The following is an 8,677-nucleotide window of genomic DNA, read 5'->3' on the forward strand; positions in this document are numbered from 1 at the left end:
AGGCTCAAAAAGCCAAGCGCCACATGTTCTCTCTCATATGTGGATCCTAGCTACAAATGATTGGGCTTCTACGTGAGAAGGGAAATACTTGGTAGCAGAGGCCAGTAAGTTAAAAAGGAGACATAAAGGGAAGAGAAAGGAAGGAAGGAGGATACTTAATAGGTTGATATTGTATATATGTAAGTACAATGATTGTAATGGGGAGGTAATATGATGGAGAATGGAATTTCAAAGGGGAAAGTGGGGAGGGAGGGAATCACCATGGGATATTTTTTTATAATCATGGAAAATGTTAATAAAAATTTAAAAATTTAAAAATTAAAAAATTTAAAAATTAAAAAAAATAAAAATAAAAACAGATTTTAAAAAAAAAGTAGAGAGAGGGAGGGAGGGAAAGAGAGAGACCCCTAGTATTTCGGAAGATGGTCAGCAAGTTTGGGGTTGACTTCTTCAAGCTGAACTGGGTCAGAAAAAAAATTGGAGAGGGGTCTCCTCTCCTGTTGACTTTGAGGCCTTGGAGAACAATCGAAAACGGCCCAAGAAGATGGAGTTAGTCTGTTATAGGACTATATGAGGTGAACTGGCGACACTGAAGAGGTCAAGAAATTTGTTTATATACACTTTATAGTTTTGACTTTTATATTACAATTAGAATTTAACTAAATATATAAAACTAATGAAAATATATCTTTGTATACTTTGTTAGTGGTTCATTTTTTTCAGTAGTCAAAGCTTAACACTATGTAAACCTGAACTTTAACCTTGATATTAATATGGGAAAGCAAGGCTCACAGAACCAGCACCACAGATGAAATGGAGAATCAGTTTATTTTTACACTAGTGTGGGCTCAAGGGAGTCTGTATCAAAGCTTATACTTTGATTCCTGGTGGTTCAGAGATTATATACTTTATCTTGGATTAGTTTTATTATTGGTGTCTGTGCTCAAAGCCCTGGATATCTCTGTCTGTCTGTCTGTCTGTCTGTTTGTCTCTCTCTCTCTATCTCATATGTATAGGCTGGAGAGATGTACTAGAAGTTAAGGTGTTTGCTTGTGAAGCCAAAGGAGCCAAGCATGATTCCCCAGGTCTCATGTAAGCCAGATGCACAAGGTGGCACATGTCTCTGGAGTTTGTTTCTTGTGCTCAGAGGCCCAGCCATGCCAATTCTATCTCTCTCTTTCAAATACATAAATAAATAAAAGAAGAGGGCCAGAGAGATGGCTTAGTGGTTAAGCGCTCGCCTGTGAAGCCTATGGACCCTGGTTTGAGGCTCGGTTCCCCAGGTCCCACGTTAGCCAGATGGACAAGGAGGTGCACGTGTTTGGAGTTCATTTGCAGTGGCTGGAAGCCCTAGCCGCCCCATTCTCTCTCTCTCCTTCTATCTGTCTTTCTCTCTGTGTCTGTTGCTCTCAAATAAATAAATAAAAAATGAACAAAAAATATTAAATAAATAAATAAAAAAGAAGAAACAAAGCCTTTGACAAGTATCACAGAGCTTGAGTATGATATAGACAATTTTTACAGAAAAACATTTTAAAAAGTAATTAGCAGGGAGATTCTTGCAGCTGCATAATTAGCTGAGGACTTGGCATTTTTAACTCTTTCTGATGAATTTATATCTTTTGGCTGAAGAGAATGGGCCCAACTCCCTAAGGGTATGTGGGTTCCCTTGTGTTACAAAATGTAAGAGAAGATTATCGTTGGCAGGAGGATCTGGATTTCCTCTATAAATCTAAGCAAAGAGACACCATCCAACAACCAGTATCACTAATTATCAGCAAGCACAAATAGCCAGAGCTTTAAATTGTTTCTATATCTTATGGCTAGGCTCTAGATTTCCCCTAAGTGCACTTTAGGGCTAGGCTCTGAGATCTGTCCCTAGAGATATATCTCTTTTTGTAGGAATTTATCCATTGTATATTTAAGATTTATACCTGCTTATACAGGGTCACATATTTAAATTACATTAACTTTAAACTATTTACTTATTTCAAAGAGAAAGAAAGAAAACAGAGAGATAATGGTCATTCTAGGGCCTCCAGCTACTGCAAACAAAGTCCAGCTGCATGTACCATCTTGTACATCTGGCATTATGTGGGTACTACGAAATCAAACATAGGTCTTTAGTCTTTGCAATCGAGGCCTTAACCACTGGGTCATCTCTCCATCCCTTAAAATAGCTTTCAAGGTCTCTATAATCTTTATTAACTTGGAAAGGCACAGAGTAAATAACTCTATTGTAATAAGTCATATCAAGGAGAGATTGGGCTAATACAAACATATAACTGTTTGGCAACAATAACCAGTGAGGACAAATTTTGAATTTTTTTTTAAATTAAAGGCAAATAGGGCCAACTAATAAGGTTCTGGAAGAATTAGAAGAAGTCATGAGTTAATGCAAGAGCTTAGTATTGTATTCCACCATCAGACAGAGGAGTCCATTAGTGCAAATATTTATTCATATTGTAATATTTTGTGGTTACATTCCCTTAATAGGTGTTTAAGACCATGTAGTCAGCCAAAGTGAACTATTACCTGTTGGTAAGACTTGGAGCTAGATTTTGGTATTATCACTTGATACCAAAATAAAGCAGGAGGAGGCTTTAGAGCCATATGGAGTTCCCAGGAATAAAAAAGGGCATCCCCAAAATTCACCCTTTGGGAGGTGTGTCCCTTTTGGAGACTAACCACAGATGATTTAAAGCCCCTGTTTGATATTTTTTAAATATTTATTTATTTAATTTTTCCTGTTTGAAATTTTGAAGGGAGACAGTAACCACAGATCTCCTAGGGAATTAACTCCTGAAGTTAATGAAGCTTTGAATTTGATTCAGAATGCTCTAAATCAGCAGTAGTTAAAATGATATATTAGAAATTCTAAATGCCACTAAACATATGCCTACTGGAGTGATTTGGCAGGAGGGGCCTCTAGAATGGGTGCATTTACCCTCAAGCCTCAAAAAGATCCTATCTCATTACTCCTTGTTAATTACTCAGATTATAATAAAAGCAAGAAAAAGGTTAAAAGAAATATTGGGTAAAGGTTTTGAGGAAATTATTATACCTTATAATAATGAACAATTTAATAGGCTACTTAACTCTTCTGAAGAATGGCAGATTGCTTACACAGGCCAAATCCTTTTCCATTTACTCCAGCACCCACCTTTGCAGTTCCTGACACGCTAAAAATTTGTTTTGCCTCAAATTATTCTCCAGACCCTATTGAAGGGGCTATTGTAATTTTTATGGATGGTTCCTCTAATGGGAAGGCCGCACTCATGACTCCCACAGAAACGAAAGTGGAACAGACTTCCTTTGATTCCACACAAAAAAAACTGAAATTTATTCAGTTATTATGGCCTTTAATGTTCTTATGAATATTTCTTTTAACCTTTACACTGATTCTCACTTTGTGTTAAGACTATTTCCTGTTATTGAAACTGCAGTAATAAATCATGATCATACTCAAATTAATAATTTGCTCACCCAGCTACAGAATTTAGTACAAATCAGAACTCAACCTTACTATGTGTGCCATATTAGAGCCCATACTGTCCTTCCAGGTCCTCTCAGTGAGGAAAATACATATTCTGACTCTGACAAGAGTTATGGCATTATTAGATCCTGTTGCTGAGGCGACTCAGTCCCACGCCCTCTACCATCAAAACTCGCAAGCACTACATTTGCAATTTGAAATTTCTAGAGAGACTGCCAAGCAGATTATTAAAAATTGCAAAATCTGTCCTCAGTCATTTCCCTCCCTTCCAATGGGAGTTAATCCCAGAGGGCTCAAAGCTGGAAACTTATGGCAGGTGGATGTTACTCACTATGCTCCTTTTCGAAAATTAGCTTTTGTACATGTTACTGTAGATACCTTTTCCCATCTTGTAATGGCAACAGCTCATACTGGTGAAGCATATAAAGATGTAGTCCAGCACCTTTTCCACTGTGTTTCTCTCGCTGGGATGCCTCAACACTTAAAAACAGATAATGCTCCTGCTTGTATTAATAGAGCTTTTAAAACTTTTTGCCTGCAGTTTTCCATTAAACATACTACAGGAATCCCTTACAATCCACAAGGACAAGCTATTACAGAGAGAACTATCAGCACCTTAGGGATCAGATTGAAAATTTCTGTGCTGGGGATTTATTTCCCCTATTCTTCCCCTCATCACTTATTAAATCATGCTTTATTTACACTTAATTTTCTTAATAAAGATAGTAAAGGTCATTCTGCTATTGAAAGGCATTGGGAAGCTTCTGATTGTAATATTAAACCATTAGTCATGTGGAAAGATCTTTTAACCTCTACATGGAAGGGGCCAGACCCCCTTTTAACATCAGGGCGAGGCTATGCTTGTGTTTTTCCACAGGATGCCGAGTCACCAAACTGGATTCCTGACAGGCTCATTCAGCCTTTTAGGGCCTCTGGCTCTGAGTCTGAAAAGAAAGAGCAAACCGCGCCACTATCCATGGTGCCTTCCTGTGGCACCAATTTGTCAAACTGAAACCATGACATCGGCTCTGGCTCCAGATTCCACAGAGGAGGTGGAAGAAAGTACTTTGACTACAGCTTTCGTCCGCCTTCAGCTTTCACCTCGACATCCGCTGTGTGTTCCTAGATCAGCAGCAACTTGCAGCGATGTGATGCCATCCTGGGGACAACTCAAGGCGCTGGCTGAAGGAGCTCACTCCTTGGTGGCTGCAGCTCATCTACTGCCCTCAGCAGCGAATCTGTTTGTTGCTATGCTTTCACTTTTGGCTGCTGAGGTATGGTGTCTCTCGCTCTTTCCTGTTGTTGCTGCAGATATGTCCTATTGGGCCTATCTTCCAGACCCTCCAATGTCTCATCCTGCTACTTGGGACTTTGGACATATTAAGGTCATCACTAATAACACCAATTTATTGGGAGGAGAAAGTAATTCTATTTGACACAAAAGACTGAGTACAATTTCAGTTATGGGCATGTCAGACATTCTTCCTGCTTGCTTCTCTATTAATAAGGACATGTCTGGCTGTGTTCCTTTGGCTGAACATCAATTATTTGCCGACTCCCCTACTCCTCCTACTAATACCCAAAGGGATGATAGACAGGAGCAACGAGATGTATGGTTCCTTAAGTTATACCTCCCAAAAAAGTATAATGCTTCTGCTTATGAGATAGAGCCTACAGCCATGCCCAAAAACTTACCTCCTTGTCAAAACAGTACAGATTTGGATTCCATTTGGGAAAAAATACCACCTTCAGGGTACCCAAAATGGTTTTCATGTGGTTTTCCTACTAAAACTGTTAAATATTCTCTTTTTAATTCCTCTCTGTCCTTGTTGGATTGGTCAGTCAGTAGCCCAGACCATGACTATACACAGACTTTAAAACAAGCAAAATATATACGAGGAGACAATACTATGCCTACTGTTAGGGCAACTGCTTGGTATGGCCCAGGATTGGTAACGCCCTCATTTTGTCCTCAAACACTGGAAAAAAAGGACTTCCTGGTACAACTGGATCTTTTTAGACTGTTTGTAACCACCCATAAAGTTACTATAATTAGACCCCAGTGGACAGTTATACACACCTCTGCCCCTGTGACTGTTTGCGTGGCTGCCCCTTTCTCCATTATTCATCCTGGAATGAAGGGACACTTTTATTTGCAACAAAGTTCTCATGGAATATTTCATGTTTCTTGTTCTAATTGTGTTCTCTCTAATTGTATCACGGAAACTTCTGAGGATGTCTTCTTGATTTTGCATCAACCTCCATATGTTATGCTGCCAGTAAATATTACTGGACATTGGTTTTCTAATCCTGGAATTAAAGCTCTCCATAGAACTACGGTTCTGATCACACACCCCAAGAGATTTGTAGCAACTTTAATTTTAGGTATTACAGACTTAATTGGAATTATTTCAGGTTTTTCTCTCAACTACATCCTTGGTAGAAGAAATACATACTGCTAATCATGTTAATCAGCTTTCTAAGAATGTCAGTCTAGCACTTACGATTCAGAAAACTATAGATAGAGAAATAAAGGATAGACTCAATGCTTTGGAAGAGGTAGTCCTCTTTATAGGAAATAAAATTCAAAACATAAAAATTAGGGCTGGAGAGGTGGCTTAGCAGTTAAGTGCTTGCCTGTGAAGCCTAAGGACCCCGGTTCAAGGCTCGGTTCCCCAGGTCCCAGGTTAGCCAGATGCACAAGGGGGCACTCGAGTCTGGAGTTCATTTGCAGAGGCTGGAAGCCCTGGCATGCCCATTCTCTCCTTTCCTTGTATCTGTCTTTCTCTCTGTGTCTGTTGCTCTCAAATAAATAAATAAAAAAATTTTAAAAAAAACATAAAAATTAGATTCTCAGTGCAATGCCACTCATTATCTAGATGGATATGTGTTACTCCACTGCCATATAATGACTGCAAACATGATTGGTCACAAGTTAAATCCCACTTACAAGGCCTGTGGAACAATTCTCAGCTACCTATGTATATAGATCATTTACATAAAAAGATCTCGGGTATTAGTAATTCTCATGTAGGATCTGCCTCTCTAGAGGAAGTTTCTACAGCCTTCGCTTCTGCAGTTACTGATTTTGTTTCCAACACTTCCTGGCACGATTTTTTATTTAACATCTGTATCATTGCTGGTCTTGTTCTTGTTCTTTTTCTTCTCCCAGTCATCTTCAGACAATTCTACCACTTGCTCTCAGTATTAACTGTGGACGTTTGAGCCATTCAATTAAAACAAAAAGGGGGAGATGCCAGAGACAGCAAGCATGCCATTTCAGGATCACAAGGAATTGAGCACTGAAGAGCTGCTTGACACAGTTCCAGCCCAGCTGTCTCTTCCTTGAAGTCCAATGTGGGCCCTCTATAGAAAAATCTTTGGCTCTCTATGCTACAGAAATATGTGGTTTTCTGTATAATGTTTGTATTTCTCTGTCTTTCACCTGGTGTCCCAATCTCTAAGTTTACTTTCCAGTAAAAATTGGTGTTGGTGAAGTGTTGGTCAATGTATCTGAAAGAGGCTCTGGCATAGAATTGGAAAAACAAGAAAATGGGTCAAAGATAATTGTTTTCCTTAAAGGCCTTAAAGAAAGTCAGGCATGGAGTACAGTACACTTAGGAGGAAACAATGATCCTCCTGGAACAATGTAAAAATTGTTCTATGACTAATTTTTCTAAATGGTTGCAATTGCAATTGACTCTTTTCGAAGAATCCTTACAGAAAAACAACCAAAGTCAGAAATAGTTCAACTGGGGGGACCAAAGTCGAAGTATTGGAGGGATGTGAAAAGGAAAATTCAAAATAAATAATTAAAAGATAAATGGATCTGCTGGATCAGTGATTAATTATGGGAAGCCCTATTTGTGGTTGTTTTTTTCTCTCACCTTTAATATAGTAATTGAAAGTAGAAATTCAGGAAATCACGAGTGCTTGACCGCATATACATGGAGAAAATGTGAAAACAGTTAATTATAATAGGGGCCTGATGACTTTACTTGAGGTGAATAATTATGGGATTGTTTGATAAAAAGGAATAACGAAATGTTTCTATGAATTCTGTGAAATTGTACCTTTCTTGAAGTTTGTTCTTGCATGACATGATCAGAAAAAGAAAGACTGAGGCTAAGAGCTGTGGCAGCAGAGAATCAGAGAAATATAGAATCATAAAAGCATAGAAACAGAAAAAAATAGAAAAGAAAAAACAAGAAAAAATAGAAAAATAGAGAAAAATAAAAAAAAAATAGAAACAGAGAAGGAAGCAGAGAGAAAAAGATAGAAAAACTCTGCTGCCTTCAACATTAGCCTGTCAGCTTGCAAGAGAACTTGACTTCAAGTCATTATTTCACCGCTCCCTTTCACACCTCTCTTTGGGGACCCTCCTTCAAGCCAGGGCTGGACCCCAGCAGTTTGAGCACTACATTAGGCTCTAGGATTAGGACTATGAGTGTTATAATTCAAACTACAGCATCTAATGAAAAATCATGGTAACAGATTGGTCTAAAATGTGCTAGATAGAGAACACGAGACAGGTAAACCCCAGATCTGAACAAAGGATTTGATGACATGTACAGGAAATCCAAAAGTACAGCATGATCACAGGATGTAGTCAATGGTTGTGATAGTGTGAATGTGACATGTCTCCCACAACCTCGTGTATTTGTGTGATGAAAATTGTACTTAATCCCTAGCTGGTGGAGTCTTTGGGAAGTAGAACATTACTGAAGGGGGTTTGCAATTGGTAGGTGGACCTGGAGATTTATTAGCCCAGTCCTACTGGGTGATTGTTGTCTCTTGGTGTTACCTCCCAGCTGATGTGACAAGATGTGATGCCTAGCCTCTACTTTGCCATGTTTCCCTGCAATGAAACTTCCCCTCAAAACTGGAAGCTGAAATAAACTCTCTCCTCCCATTAACTGTATTTGGGTGTTTTGTTCCATCAATTAGAAGGTAACAGAACAGTCATTTAGAAAGTGAACATTATGAGGTGCTGGAACAAATAATGTGCACATTATAAAGATGGATTCCTCTGGGAGTGATGGTGGCCCCAGGCACACTTCAAGGTCATGGAATAAAGGAAATGGAATATACTGGCAGTGGGATCAAGAAACAAGCACCTGCCGGGCGTGGTGGTGCATGCCTTTAATCCCAGCACTTGGGAGGCAGAGGTAGGAGGATCAC

The sequence above is a fragment of the Jaculus jaculus genome, unplaced genomic scaffold (genome assembly GCF_020740685.1).
Source record: "Jaculus jaculus isolate mJacJac1 unplaced genomic scaffold, mJacJac1.mat.Y.cur u25, whole genome shotgun sequence".
NCBI lineage: Eukaryota > Metazoa > Chordata > Mammalia > Rodentia > Dipodidae > Jaculus > Jaculus jaculus.